Genomic DNA, 14,664 nt, shown 5'->3' on the forward strand with positions numbered 1-14,664 from the left:
TCCGCCCTGCGGGAGGAGTCACGGTGAGGCCCCGCCTCTCGCGTTCCTACCTCCAAAAGATGAGCCTATGAGGGCGCCTGACTGGCCGAGGAAGGCGTGGCCCAAGGAAGAGGGCGGGGCGACCAAGACCTTTCGCCGAGAGTCCAGGGAAATTTTGGTTCCAGAAGAAAAGGGAAACGAAGTACTTGGCCCTTGTGGTGCCGAAGTTCCCTGGTCAGCCTGCCCTCGAATACAGAATATGTGTTTCCAAAGACTCCAATATAGAGTAATTTCCGATTTAAGTCTCAATACTTTTTGCAGGCCTTAGCAATTTTAAAAAACTACATCTCCCAGAAATCTCTGCGAAAATAAGTCTCACCTTGCGTAATCACGTAATCCTTCGCCGCATTTGAACAAAATAATCCCTTCATTTTTCTGAAGGTATGGGGAATAATATCCCATTTTCCTACTCACCGTAACAATTTTAAATGTTACTGCGATAGCAAAAGTTACCTATGGGAAGATGGCTAAGCGATTAGATAAAGGGAAAGAGACGATATCATAATAAAGTACTGCGGAGGAATTTTTTTCATGCTGTGAGGCGACGGAGTGAGAAGAGTGAAGGCGACTGAGAGGGGCTCAGGGAATTGTCCTCTGTGCAAGGGACTTTCTTTAGGCCCCAGGCCCTGCCCGCCCCTATCGTCAGCAGGTCAGTAAGCAAGGCGAGCTTCGGAGTGGCCACAGTGGAGGTGCCCTTCACCCCTTGAAGATCATCTCTCTTTTGCTGTTGTTACTGGTTCGTCTCGGTTTGAGGCCGTCTGAATGGGGGCGCTCCACTTCCGGTTGGGGGAGGGGAGGAAGGCCGTCCTGGGGGAGGGGGAAAACATAACCCATTTCCTGTGGGGGTAGGGTGATGGATTGGGGGTGTCCAACTCACTTCCAGTGCCGGCGAAGGCTTGAAAAGGTGGTACTTGGTGCTATTTGCATAGACGGTATCTTAAAGCTTTGGGATTTGTGTTTTATGTGAAAAGTTGGGTTATTACACAAAGTTGTGCTAATCACCAGCCTCCAGTTAGAATTTGAGTTTTGTTTCCATGTTTAAGATGGAAAATTTCCTTCCCCCCAATTTTTTTAATGCCTTCATCAAAGTATTTGAAGACTCTTGTTAAAATTTCTCAGTTCTACAAGACAGACTTTCTTATGTGATTAATGAATTGCCCACCTCTCTCTGCTCCCCTACTCAAGTTCAACCTTGACCGAGTGAGGTACAGTGGTGTTCTCTGCCTTGACCTGCCAGAGGAACTCTGTAGCAGCTCTGAGAAGGGGGTGGTTCATTACAGGACTCGTTGGTTTACATAAATTATGAGGCATTTTCACCTCACAAGCATGGAAGTATTGTACTAAAGTATTTGGTGTTACTTCCGGTGATACCATTGTTACCTTAAATTCTTAGACCTGTTTACTTTCGGCTACAGATTTTGCTCTGTACCTGAAAACAAGTTCCTCAGCCTTAAAAATTCTTACATGTAACTGAACATAGAGCATTTGTGAAAGTGGTGCTTTAGTACATTTTTTCCCTTTGTAATTTAATTAATTTCAGCCCCGATTAAAAACTGGCATCTACCCTTTGTGTTTTGAAACCATGGTGTGAGGGTCATGGTGCTCAGCTAGACTTTAAATAAGGGGGAAAAGTGGCTACAAAGGACCAAAGATGAATTAAGACAGAACTTTTTATTTTTCCTATGTTCTTAATGTTTTATAAGAAACTATATGTACAGTGGTAATAAACACAACAATTTTGATTCCTTGGCTTCTCCTTTCAAGTACTACTGTGTGTGTGTGTGTGTGTGTGTGTGTGTGTATGTGTGTACATATACTGAAGGAATCAAACTGTTTGGAACTTATGAAATCTTAGCTTTAGTAATTTTAGAATATCAAGTGAACTGTAATGTCTTTAAAGAATTTTCAAGAGTAAGGCCTGTGTACTTTTTCCTTTGGGATTTGTTACCTAATCTATCCTCAGAAATTGCAGCTGTTTTAATTCTAGTTCTTTTTAAAAGCTATTGCACTTAGAGTTTATTATAAAATATGTTTTAAACTAAATATTACAGTAAGGAAAATATATTCTAATCTTCTGCAGACACTTTTTTTAAAAAACAAAAACACTTAGGCCCTAAGATCAGTGAGTTACTTTTTAAAAATATTTTATTTATTTCTGAGAGAGAGAGATAACAGCGTGAGCAGGAGAAGGTCAGAGAGAAAGGGAGACACAGAATTTGAAACAGGCTCCAGGCTCTGAGCTAGCTGTCAGCACAGAGCCCAATGTAGGACTTGAACCCACGAACCGTGAGATCATGACCTGAGCCGAAGTCAGACATTGAACCGACTGAGCCACCCAGGCATCCCCAGTGAGTTACGTTTTGAAAGACTAGAAAATTTCTGCAATAATTGAAAAGGCGAGACCTGATAATGTCTATGTTATTATTAATTGAAAGTAAGGAACATGTAGACTGCCCCAAGCAAGTATTAATGAATTGATTAGAAAAAAAGTGTTCACTATCTTCCATATTAATGTAATATAAAAGAAAATATGTTATGGTCACCCTGGCAAATTAAACTATTAAACTGTAGTATTGGGAATTATCAAAGTAAGCAAAGATTGTGGAACTAAATGAAAAAGAAAATGTAGTGAAAATATTGATTGAGATACAAAGGCAGTATTGCCTTTAGGAAACTGGGAAGCAAAGGAGTTTTTTAATTGGTCTTTATGCTATTCCATGGAAAAATTGCAGGAATATAGATATAAGAAAAATTACTGCAGCTAAAAGAGGAGCAGCTTGAAGAACTGTGTGTTCAGAAGAAAGTAATATATACAGCACATATCTGAAAGAAGATGTTTTGTGATAAGTGGTAGTTATTCATTGGTTCCTTCAAAGAAGAAATATTAGAAAAGTTTTTGAATAACAGGACTTGCTTTTATTCTGTTTTTATTACATCTTTAGAGAGTGTTTCTTTAGAGAGGCTTGCTACCTTCCAAAGGCTGCCCGCCTTGTTGCATTTTTCTTTGTAAGTTTTAATAGAAACAGAGTATCAAAATTAGAAAAAGACTTATGTAAGTATACTTTCTTATTTCTTTGAGTTAATGATTTTGAGATTTTCATTCCATTGCTTGCCATCTATAAAAAAAGAAATTGTTGACGCCTTTAGGATATTCAGGTTAGATAACCCTTTTCTTTTCCAAAAACAGTCACTGGATGTATGGCACTCAAAAGTTTGAAATACTGGGCCACCTGGGTGACTCAGTTGGCTAAACATCCGACTTCGGCTCAGGTCATGATCTCACAGCTCATGGGGTTCGAGCCTCCTCACGTCAGGCTCTGTGCTGACAGCTAGCTCAGAGCCTGGAGCCTGTTTCGGATTCTGTGTCTCCCTCTCTTTCTGACCCTCCCCGGCTCACGCTGCCCCCCGCTCTCAGAAATAAGTAAAACATTAAAAAAAATTGTTTTTGAAGTTTGAAATATTAAAATAATAGGTCAAAATTCTGGATTCCAACTCACTGAAATTTGATTATCCATAGAGTGCTAGATGCTATGTAAAGTACAAAAGTGTCTTTTAGTTTCTTTTGACCGCCTTACTTTGAAAATTCGGGCTAATGTTTGACAAGTATTGTTTTGTTGTACGTTTGTTTGTTTTTGACGCGTGTTGAGTGTTAAAGAGAATGTCTTATCAACTTGAATGGTTTTTAAACTTACTACTCTGCTGCCTTTATCTCTATTTCAAGACCTTCAAGCGTATTCAAATGAGAATACCCCCTTACATGGTTTTTCATTGTGTCAGCAGTAGTTTACTGAGTGCTTACTGTGGGATAGACCCTGTCCTAGGGACGTGTACTGTATCCATGAGACAAATACCCATATTCTCTTGGAATTTACTGTCTCCAAATGAAAAGTAGAATATTGCTCCTTTGGCATTCCTAAATAAGATTGATCATCTGATCATTGTCCATATTCCCCCAAGAAACAGTCCTAAACTTCTCTCTTGATCTTGATCGTTAAGCCATTCTAAAACCAGTTTTGAGTATTTCAGTCTAATTCTTCTCCACACCATGAAAGCCCCTCTGTTAAATGTGTAGTCCTGTTCATTTATACATACATCATGAACTTATCGCTCTGGCCTCCTTTATATAGTAAACACAAATAAAAGTGAGCAGTAGAGAAAAGTGGTATCAGAGAGGTCTGGTTTCAAAACTGATGTCCACCTTTTACTAACTGAGCTTGTTACCTTGAGCAATTTACTTGTCCTCTCTGAGCCTCAGTTGCCATAAACCTAAATAGGGTTGTTTGATGGATCGAGGATATTCTGTGTAAATCACCAGACACAGTGACTGGTGTTAGGAGCTTAGTGAACACAATTATTTTATTCCTAATCTTGCTTCTGCTGTTTTGACCATTAGGATTTGCCTACGTGTGTGTTTTAAGCCTTACATGTCCCCAAAAGTATGGAGATGCAGTGCTAGTGGTATTAAAGTTAAGCCTTCTCCTATCAGCCTGCTTAGTTAGCTATCAAGATTTTATTTTTTATTCCTCGTGGAAAGGAGAAATCTCTAATTTTCCATGATCACTTTAGAAAATATATGTAATAGAAAAGTTTTGTGAAAAGATTAAGGAATCACCAATGTAATTTAAATCGTTACAGAAAGACTTTCAAATGATTCTTCTAAACCTTTAGCTAAGGCTTCTCATTATCCATCTACACATTCCTAACAGGATTGGTCTCTTAAAAAGAATTCTGTACTGTACTTAGCCTTTCAATCTTTGTTCTTGCTATCCTCTGCCTGAAACACTTTCTCTTTCCCTAGGAATCTCTATCTGTCAAAATGCCATCGTCTTGGAAGCCCTACCACCTTCAACTTCAAGAAGTATTTTCTGATGTCGGTCCTTCTCACTCCACTCTCCCAAGCATATATACCCTGCCCATTGACCCTCCAGAGCTTTTTGTGCTTTCCTTATGGAATTTAATATCCAGTGCTGCTGCTGGTGTTTGTTTTTGTTGTTGCTATTTTTGTATGTAGAGTTTACGCACTGCCATAAAAGGCTGCAGACTATATCTTATTCCTGTCTAAGTCTGCTGAAATACCCGGCACAATGCCATTCACATCATAAGTATTCAGGGAATATTTGTGGAGTTGAACTGGCATTCGGGGTATGATGAAACTGATTAACTCTTGTCCACAATGTACACATTAAGCACAGTAACAAGCATACAACTCAAATATTTGCCAAATGAAGGAATGAATAAGTCATGATTCTCACATTTGTGAGGATCTTAGGGTGTCCATTTATCAATGAGCATATATTAAATCCTTACTGTATGGTCAAAACTGTGAGAATTGATCCTTGCCCTCCACTTAAGTTGCAGTTAATATGTATAAACTCTGAAGACTTGAGGTGTTTGAAAGTGGAGTGGTCAGTATAGAGTTGTTTGCATTGTGAGAGATAGCCCAAGCTATCTGAATTTGGAAACAATAGATTTGGATATCAAGAGGTACTTAACTTGCATTTCCACTTATAGTTCATATACCCAAGAAAATTAAAATGAATTCACCCAAAAACTTTGATGCAAATGTTCATAGCAGCATTATTGAGCCCAAAAAAGTAGAAATAAACCCAACTGTTCATCAGTTGATGAATGAATATAATATAGCCATACAATGAAATATTATTCATCAATAAAAAGGAATGAAGTAGTGATGCATGCTATAACATGGATGTATCTTGAAAATGTTACACTCAAGTGAAAGAAGCCAGACACAGAAAGCCACATAATGTATGATTCCATTTCTATGAAATGTCCACAGAGACAGAAAGTATATTAGAGATCCCAGGGGCTGCATAGGGAGTGACTGCAAATGGGTATGGGGTTTCTTTGGCAGGTAATGAAAATGTTCTGGAATTAGATGGGTTATGGTTGTATAACCTTGATACTAAAATACCTTATATGTCAATATACTAAAAACCACTGAATGGTACACTGAAGAGGTATGTGAATTATATCTTTAAAAAAGAAGGAGGTATTTAAACTTAAAGAATTTGGATTTTTTCCTTAGATCCTAGAGTGGTTAGGTACAGGACTAGAAACATGTTGAGGATCAGGTGAGGATGGATATGAAAGTTTCTGGCTATCTTCTGTCTTAGTGAAGCAGGCAGTGAGGCACTTAGTCTAGAAAGGTGTTGACCAAAGAGAAAGACATCCTAGGATTCTGAAGGACTCTTCAGGTTTCTTTTTGATTTGGTCAGGGATGTAGTATATGGTCAACTTGGTTTCTGTGTGAAGTCAACGGAATTTAGAGGGTGAAAGTATCAGAAGGTAAAGGAGTCTTAGCAATCAACAGGGAAGTTAATGGGTAAGTTGCAGAACAGAGACTGGACAAAGATATTAGAATTTGATTCTAAAACTCTCCTGAGATGATAAAAATAGAAAATCTTAAATGGGAAGGAACCAAGGTCCTTGGTGAGGCCAGTGCAAATAAAGGTATCCATTTGAAGAAATATTTGAGCACCTTTTATGTGCCAGGCACTATTAAATAAAACTATAGCTATTTTCTTTATTTGAATTATTGTCTTAGGATAAAGTCTTATGAGTAGGTTTATTCATTCTAAGAGTATGGGCATTTTATAGTTCTCGATACAATGGTTATATTATTTCTCTAAAAGGCCATACTAATTTTCAATGTCACCAGCAATGTATGAGTGTTGTTTCTGCCATAATTTCACAGCAAGTTTTTGGCTAATTGAATAGGTATAAAATTAGTCTTTATTTTGGCTTTTAATATACCATTTTCTATACCATGAAACTGGCATTTTTTGAAGCATGAAAGCCTTTATATTTGCTCTTCCATCTAAAATACCTTCTTTTAAAAAGATAGGGATTTTTTAGGACCCTAGAAATTAAACCAGCCTCTAATTTGAATCAGCCTAGAAACTACCTTATTTTTTAAACGATATTCACATTTCAAACCACAGTTAGCCATAACTCCAAATACCATTTGACTAACTTAATTCTAATAATTTGGTGTTGTAGGTATTAGCTAACTTTACTTTACATAGGAGAAAATTGAGACTTAGAGACCTCAAGCACTTGCCCACAATCACTTAACCAATAAGTGATAGACAGGACTTGAATGCCTCTCAGGTGAGTTATCATTCTCATACTCCATGACCCCTCAGTATCACTACTAAAATTTTCTAGGGGCTAACAGAAACTGGAAGAGATATCTGAAATGGAACTTGGATAGTCAGGCACCTACCCCTGCTCATAATGAAGCAGTTAGCAGAGAAGTTTTTCATTTGCTTCATTTTTTTTCTTGGGGAGGCTATTGTGCATAGACAAAGAAAGGAAGGACTCTAAGCCACATTTTCAGGGCCTTTTCTGTTTCTTCCTAATGGGCAGGTACATACTGTCCCAAAATCTACAATGGGAACAAAGGAGGAGGAAGGCAGTGGTAGGAAAGCAACTGCCTTTGAGTATATACAGGATGGTAGAAGGAGCAGACAATTGGCCCTAAGAGAGTTCCACAAAGTAACTTTTAAAATAATTTTGATCCACTTGGGTGGCTCAGTCACTTAAGCATCCCACTTTGGCTCAGGTCATGGTCTCACAGTTTGTGGTTTGAGCCCCATGTCAGGCTCTGTGCTGACAGCTCAGAGCCTGGAGCCTTATTCGGATTCTGTGTCTCCCTTTCTCCCTGCTCCTCCCCCACTTGAGCTCTGTTCTCTTTCTCTCTCTCAAAAATAAAAACATTAAAAATAAAAATAATTTCAAGTCTAACCTGGTAACAAGGTTAATATGATATTCAAATCATGGTAGGTGTTAGCAAAAGAAGAAAGATTCTTTCATTTTTATTCAAGTATAGTATACTCACTAAACAAATTTAAGATTAGGAAAATTAAACAAGCAATGCCATGTTCCAGTACTGGCTTTTAGTAAGATAAAACATCGTCCAAATATATAGATAAGGCAATTAAGGCCCCAGATTATGCACCAAGCAAAGGACACAGTCAGTGCCAGAGCATACACCTTTTGCTTCCCAGCACATTTTACTAAGTTGATTGAACTAAGTGAAAACAATAACGTGCGTGGTCATTTTGTAGTTTATATGTATGATTTGTTATCCTTAAGAGAGATCATTGCTCTGTGTATCATCAAACATAATAATAGATACCCACACACCAGATTACTAGATATTAGAGTATTAGGTTAGAATAAGTGATACTGAAGATCAAGTTAAACCCTGGTCTATCAGATAGTCTCTGTGTAAATTACACCTAAATAATGTTTATCTGTATCTGGTGTTCCATTGATGAGGGTGAGAAACATATCTTTTGAAAGCTGATACAGTAACATTATTCGTAAACAAATTATGATGTATATGTTTATATATATGTATTCAAGCATTTGAATTTTCAAAACAGCCCAGTCCTTTTTCTTCCCTACTCCTTTAAGTGAATCTAATACCCCTCCTTCACAAGAAATATATCCAGATACTCCACTTTTTTCTTTCTTAGCTTCAAAATGTATATCTTTTTCTTCTCTTTACCATCTCCACACTTCTTTCATTTCTGTACACCATCGCTTTAATTCCTAGTCTCTTAACACAGACCTTTCATTTTTGTTGCTAGTGGTATCACAGTTACTACAATTCCTTGGGGAAACAATATAGCTGTTGTATAAGCAGTAATAAAGTGTTCATAGTCTTGAGCCAGTAATTGCACTAATAGGATTTTATTCTGAGAAAATACTTCAAATGAGGAAAGTAGTTAAAGGCACAAAATGTCAATAATACAAATATCTGTCTAAAAAAATGGAAACCTAACTATCCAACAAGAAAGTAATGGTTGAGCAAATTATTACCTATCTGTTCAGTAGGCTCTTAGGCATTTTTTTACAATAGCTTTTTTTAAAATACATAGAAAGCTGTTTTAAGAATATTTTTTTCAAAAATTAAAAAGGAAAAAATAAGAAGAAAACAATAGAAGAATTTATGTGACTTGTGTATATTTCTGAAGCATTTGTATTTGCTGTATAATAATAATGGACATTTATTGAGCATTTAGTGGTGTCAGGCACAGTACTAAGGCAATATTATGGAAGTAGTGTTGAGTGGTCAGTAAGAAAAGTACTCTAGAGTCAAATCCTAGCTTCATCACTTATTACTATGTGACCCTGAAAAGGAAATGGGAGATAATAACCATATCCACATTAAATCCACATAAAGCGCCTGTCACTTAGTAAGCCCCCAGTAAGTGTTTTTGTTACTAGACATTTTATAGAGATGTTTCATTTAATCTTCACATCCTCGTAACAACTTTGTAAGTATTTTCATTTTAGATAAAGGAAAATTGAAACTCAGAATGTTTAAATATCTGGGTTAAGTAACTTGCTAAAGTCGCAGCTAGTAGACTAAGTGGAGTTTTGATGGAGAACCTTGCAGTGACCTCCGCTTCTGGGTCTGAAGGACTAGGTTGCTGCAGACTTCATGCTTTAGCTGAGAACAACGTAATAAGGCAAATATCAAAAAATAAAAATATAGGGAAAGCATCAGAGACATACTAAGATAGCCAGGACTTAAGAAACCAAAATTATGTAGCCCAGGGAACTTCAAAACATATATTCTATGCTTCACTTTTCCCCTCTAAGAATTTGCTTAATTCATAGTACAGAGAAGAAATTTGAAACTTAGCAGATGTTTTCTGCTAGAAGTAGAGGAACCATTGTAGAGCTGGGTACACAAACATTGAGATTTAGACATCCCTGCGTGGCCAGGACTGAAGGGCCAAAATTCCAGAAGAGAAGGTTAGGCACCAAATTTTGTAAATTTATTTTTCCCTCAAGGTATTTGCTGCAGAGTCAAAGGCTGAGAAGGCTAAGCACAGAACCCTTGAGAAGCAGAGTGAAATTTCTTTCTATCTCATAATGTTACGAAACAAAAGTTAAAATTGTGGTCCCTCCAAGGAGGAAACAACCTATAAATATCCCAGGCTGTCAAGTAGAATTCCCTAAAGGACTACGTACACCCTTAGTGGAGGCAACCTAGAGGTAGAGAAAGAACCCTACAAAAATTGCTGCCTAACCTCAAATCAGCTCAGTTTTGGGTAGAAATAAAATTATCTATCCTGTTGCTGTATTCCTGAGAAGAGGATGATTTCTCTCTGAAGGAAGTAATATCATCCAGAGCTTCTACAATTTTTCATATTCAAGATCTACCTTTGTGAGCAAAAATTACCAGGCATATGAAAAGAGAAAGATTGAGAGGAAATGCAGACAATGAGAACAGATCAAGGAGTTATCAGACACAGAATGTGACTAGTAGATTAAAAAAAAAAAATAGACACTAAGATAGATCCCTTGAGGGACCACATGGGAAGATCAAAACAAGGTACAGATAGAGAGAGCCACAGGACCTAGGACAACCGCTTTTATGAGGTTCTGTGGGTGAAGTGCTTTGGAGTTCCCAGGCTAAGGCTTGACTGGTCAATTGAAACCAAAAGAATAGCATTTTGGTAAGCTCCAAGGGGATCTTTTTTTTTTTTTTTAATAGTTTATTTTTGAGAGAGAGGGACAGAGCATGAGTGGGGGAGGGGGCAGAAAGAGAGGGAGACACAGACTCTGAAACAGGCTCCAGGCTCTGAGCTAGCTGTCAGTACAGAGCCTGATGCGGGGCTCGAACCCATGAACTGTGAGATCATGACCTGAGCCGAAGTCGGACGCTTAACCAACTGAGCCACCCAGGTGCCCCGCTCCAAGGGGATCTTACCTAGAGGGCATGTAAGAGGAAGGTCTTGGGAGGCCTTGTGTTATCTATCACAAAAGCTATTGGGGAAGTCATATGAGGAACTTACATTAATGTGTGACTCTACAGGCTGTTGTCTAAGGCAAGTGCTTTCATGAGGGAGGAATGTCAGTTTAAGTCCCCTGTCCCCCAGGGCTGCTTGGCCAAACAAAATGGACACCAATGCAGCAATACCATGGAGTAGCTTAGCTAAACTTTTGACATAATGACTGAGAATTTTCCAAAAAAAATGAATGACATCAAGCCATGGGTTTCAAAAGTGCAATAAACCCAAAGCAGAATAAATGCTAGGAGTACCAAACTTGGGCACTTTGTAGTAAAACTGCTGAAAGTATCCAGAGAATTAAAGACCCTTCATATTTGGGGTGCCTGGGTGGCTCAGTTGGCTAAGCTCCAACATCTGCTCAGATCATGATCTCACAGTTCGTAGGTTTGAGCCTCGCATCAGTCTCTGTGCTGACAGCTAGCTCAGAGCCTGGAGCCTGCTTCTAATTCTGTGTGTGTCTCTCCCTCTGACCCTCCCCTGCTCTCTCTCTCTCTCCCTCAGAAATAAATAAAACATTAAAAAAAAAAAGACCCTTCATATTCAAAGGAGCAATGATAAGACTGTCATCTGACTTCTCAACAGAAATAATGGAGGTCAAAAAACTGAGGACTACAGTCTTTAAAGTGCTTAAAGAAAATAATTATTAATCACTATAAAATTCTATTCCCAATGAAAATGTTGTTCCAAAGTACATGAGACATAAAGAGATTTCCAGAAAAATAACTAAAACAACTTATTGCATGTAGACCGTCACTAATGGATACAGCCACATTGACTATATAAAATAATAATGTCTTGGGGCGCCTAGGTGGCTTAGTCGGTTAAGCATCCAACTTTCACTTAGGTCATGATCTCGCGGTTCGTGAGTTCGAGCCCCGCATCAGGCTCTGTGCTGACTGCCAGCTCAGAGCCTGGAGCCTATTTCGGAGTCTGTGTCTCCCTCTCTCTCTGACCCTCCCCTGCTCACACTGTCTCTCTCTCTCCTAGAAATAAATTAAAAAATATTAAAAAAAAAACAATAATGTCTTTTGGGGTTTTAAATATATATAAATTTAAAATGTATGATAATTGTAACACAAAAGGTAGGATCAGTGTAAATGGAAATAAAATATACTAAAGCCCCAGCATTGTCTGGGAAGTAGTAGAATTAGTAATGTTTAATTAGACTAAAATATGTCAATGCTGCATCTCTTGTATAGCCAATAAAAGAACACTAAGTGAATGTATAGCTAAGAGAAAAACAGAATAAAAAATTACTAGGTTAATCCAAAAGAAGGAAAGAAGAGAAAAGAACATATAATAGATGAGGCAGATAGAAACAATAACATAATAGGTAGAAGCCAGATTTTTTTTAGAAAATAATTATAATAATTGCCAGATTGATTTGTTTTTAATCCAACCATGTACTTCACATGAAAGACACCCAATAAATGTAAAGACCCAGAATGACTGGAAGTAAAAGAATGGAAAATATATCATACAAACACCAAACAATATGTATAGTATAATATATATTAATAGTAATATACACTAGACTTGAATACAAGAATGACTAGAAATAAGAATAAATATTTCATAATAGTCTCAAACCCACAACCCTGAGTTCAAGAGTCTCATGCTTCACTGACAGCTAGCCACAAACCCCAAAAGGATCAGCAAAATGTAAGGACTCTAAGTTTTTGTTTCTAGTAATACAGCTTCAAAAAATCGTTCTCAAGTTCATGCACATCTTTTGCCAAAATAGATCATATGACAGGCCATAGAGAAAATCTTAACAAATTGAATCCAGAATATGTTATCTGATCACAATAGAATTAAGTAAGAAATGGATTATAGAAGAGTAGCTAGCAAACTCCCCACAAAATACATTTCCAAATAACCCTTTGAATCAAAAAGAAAACACTATCGAATTAGATCACATTTGCAACAAAATGAAAATGGAAATATAGTATATCTAAGTATAGTTGAATCTTCTAAAGCTGTATTTGATGGTAAATTTGTATCTGTAAGTGCATGTATTAGAAAAGAAAAAGTCAAAAATCAGTGATTTAAATATCCATCTCAAGAAAATAGGAAAAGAACAGCAAATTAAACCCAAAGTAAATAGAAAAAGGAAATTATGAAAAGTAGAAATTAATGAAATAGAAAGCAAATGCACAATAGGAAATATCAACAAAGCAAAAGTTTGTTCTTTGAAAAAATCAGTAAGATGCGCAGACCTTTATTAATACTGACCAAGAAAAAAAGAGAACACAATATTAGGAACGAAAAGGAAGACATTTCTCTACAAATTTTATAGATGTTAAAATGGTAAGAGATAGTATAAACAACTTTATGCAAACAAATTTAAATATTAGGTGAAGTAGTAAGCATACGTTACCAAAATTGGCACATGAAGAAATGAAATATATGAATACTATCTGTTAAAAATATTGAATCCATTGTTTACATTTTGTTTACAAAGGAAACCATACCTAGGTAACTTTACTGGTGAAACTTGACAAATGTTTAAAGAACAAGTAAGCCCAGTCCTATTCAAAATAGAATTCAACTTGATTTCTGAAATCAGCAAAGCCATGATGCCAAAACCCAACCATGACATTTTGAGAGAAGATATTTACAAGCCAGTCTTTCATGAACCAAGTAATACATTTACCAAGTATTACTTGGGAATATAGAAAGTCTAAAAGAATCTACAAATTATTAGAATAAATGAATTTAGCAAGGCTACTTGATTCAAGATCAAAATAAAATTAATTTATATACAAGCAACAAAGTTTTAGAAAATGAAATTTATAAAAACAATACCATTTATAGTGGAATAAAAAAAAATCAAACTTAAGTCTTGCAAGGCCTTTTGACAGAAACTTTGACAGAATTAAGAGCTAATAATCTGTGGTCACTTTGGGAAACTCAGTACTGTGAAGATTAACTTCTTCCCAAATTGGTCTATAGCTTAAACAGAATCCTAATAAAATACCAGATATAGGGTAGAAAGAGGGAATGATAAATTGATTTTAAGTTTATTTATTTTGAGAGAGAGAACGCATGCACATGAGCAGGGGAGGGACACAGAGAGGAGAGAGAATCACAAGCAGGCTCTACACTGCTAGTGCAGAGTCCAACATGGGGCTCAAACTGAGATCATGACCTGAGCTGAAATCAAGAGTCAGATGCTCAACTAACTGAGCCACCCAGCTGCCCCACAAATTGATTTTAGAATACACACAGATATGCAAAGGACAAAGAATAGTAAAGACAATCTTAAGAACAAAGCCAGATGACTTTTATTACCAAGTTATAAGGTTTATGGTAGAGCTACAGTTATTAGCATCATATTTGCACAGGGATAGACAAATGGATCTATGGAAAAGAATAAAGAGTCCAGAAACACTCTAACATATATGTGATTGCTTGACTTATGACAGCAAAGGCACTGCAGTACAGTAGGGAAAGAATGGATATTTCAGTAAATAGTGCTGGGTCATGTGGGGAGAAAAAAATGAATCTTGATTCCTACCTCACAACAACAGTCAATTCCAGTTGGATCATAAATCTAAATGTTAAAGACAAAAAAACCCTCAGAGAAAAACTGAAAACATCTTAACAATCTTGGAATAGGTAAGGATCTAAAAAGAAAGGAGATTAATTGGACTTTATTAAAATTAAGAACTTCTTTTCATCAGATGGCACTATTATAAGAGTAGTAAACAAACAAGTCACAGAGTGAGAAGACAGATTTGTAATGTATGTATCCAGTAAAGGACTTGAGGCACTGCTAAAAATAAGG

General features: G+C 36.9%; 1 protein-coding gene across 4 annotated transcripts in view; it reads left to right on the forward strand.

The window, feature by feature from the left end:
- Positions 1–413: 413 nt before the first annotated feature.
- The window catches only part of HMG20A (high mobility group 20A), a 72,893-nt gene continuing 58,642 nt past the window's right edge, over positions 414–14,664 (forward strand). For 3 of the 4 annotated variants that reach the window (XM_077780466.1, XM_077780465.1, XM_077780467.1), the window contains exon 1: positions 414–688. The gene's annotated coding sequence lies outside the window, so the exon portion shown is untranslated. Of the gene's footprint in view, positions 689–716; positions 776–14,664 lie in introns of those variants that run through there. The other variant, XM_077780468.1, reaches the window with a different exon arrangement.

The sequence above is a fragment of the Crocuta crocuta genome, unplaced genomic scaffold (assembly GCF_008692635.1).
Source record: "Crocuta crocuta isolate KB4526 unplaced genomic scaffold, BGI_CrCroc_1.0 scaffold310, whole genome shotgun sequence".
NCBI lineage: Eukaryota > Metazoa > Chordata > Mammalia > Carnivora > Hyaenidae > Crocuta > Crocuta crocuta.